The sequence below is a fragment of the Salvelinus sp. IW2-2015 genome, linkage group LG7 (assembly GCF_002910315.2).
Source record: "Salvelinus sp. IW2-2015 linkage group LG7, ASM291031v2, whole genome shotgun sequence".
In the NCBI taxonomy this organism is placed as follows: domain Eukaryota; kingdom Metazoa; phylum Chordata; class Actinopteri; order Salmoniformes; family Salmonidae; genus Salvelinus; species Salvelinus sp. IW2-2015.
Window position 1 is genome coordinate 31,302,420 of NC_036847.1, and position 1,633 is coordinate 31,304,052.

Sequence of the window (1,633 nt, forward strand, 5' to 3'; positions counted from 1 at the left end):
GATGAGAAAAGAGGGGCCGGGGAAAAGGCTCTTAGAGCAGGGAGCACGGCACCGGCATTAGGCGAGATATGAGAGAAGATGGAAGAGAGAAAGATGGAGGAGAGATGAAAAGGAGAAGGAGACGGGGGAAAAAAAAGAGTCCAGGCAAGCAACAAAGCAATCTAACTTAAGCAGCTGGAATGAGAGAAACATGTATGCGTGATGAACAGTACAGAGGGCGTCTCTTTGCTGATGGAACAGAGACGAGAGGGAGAGAGAGCAGAAGAGAGAGAGAGAGAGAGAAGAGAGCAGAGAGAGATGGGAGAGAGAGACGTGAGAGTAAGAGAGAGAGAGAGAGAGAGAGAGGAGAAGAGAGAAGGAGAGGAGAGAGAGAGAGAGAGAGAGAAGAGAGACGAGAGAAGAGAGAGAGCAGAGGCAGACGAGAGAGACGAAAATGAGCAACCACACACACACACTCATACATAAGCAAATTGAGTGTGGTAAAAGAGTGTTTGAGCAAATTGGCCTAGAGAGGGTGTACTCAGAAACATTGATTTTAAACAATACATAAACAAAAGAGAGAAAGAGATGTGTACACGCCAACTTCAGGGTCTCTGCGGACCAAACAACTGATGGAGACAGAGGGAGTCGAAGAGACAGAAAGCCAAAATAGTCCGAAGCCAAAATACACTGGAGGGTAATTCCCAGCACTCTTCACACATCATACATCACTCATCGACCTCCTTTGTCGCTCCACTCCCTACGTACATTCAAGTCTTACATGAAATCTCTTTATAAACACATTGTTTGATATTCAGTATATAAATTATAAATCACAGGGAACAACTCATCACTTTCCCACAGAATCTAAACAGTTGGGGAATTAACCAACAGTGACATTGTGATTATTAAATGGACAGCAGAGGTCAGTGGGTCTCTGTCCGTTCTGACCGTAGGGGATAGAAAAACCAAAGGGTTTGGTCAGTATCTCTGGCCCAGTACACACTCAGGTTGTACAACTGATGTAGCCTACAGCGCATTTCACATAACCGTTGTGATACAGCTGATGTTTTTGTGATACAACGAAGAGTTTGCCTGCGCAAAAAGTTCTGTAATAATTTTTGTGCAGAAAAACTCTTAGTTGAATCACAACCGTTGTCAAATTTGTTGTACATCAGTTGTACAATCTAAGTTATATTGGCTAGGGGTATCAGTCCTCTCGGACTGAGGAGATGAGGGAACCAGAGGGTCAGAGTGACCGTGATGGTTTAGACAGTACCTTAGTGTAGGGGTCAGGGGTCACTATGATTTCATTTCTTTGAAATGCACATTGATCAATATTTCTGTTAATGTGCAAGATGTAGCAAGCCTGAAAACTGTCATCTGTAATCCCTGATGCAGTGTGACGTCTATTACATGTTTCCCAATCCCAATTCGACCCCTAGACCCTATGAACTTGGGTCGACCCCTAGACCCTATGCCTTATCCTCCCGTTGACCTATGCCCTTGGGTTGACCCCTAGACCCTACAGTACGTCCTATCCCTCGGTTGACCACTAGACCCTACAGTACGTCCTATCCTTTCGATTGACCCCTGGACCCTACAGTACGTCCTATCCCTTCGGTTGACCCCTAGACCCTACAGTACGTCCTAT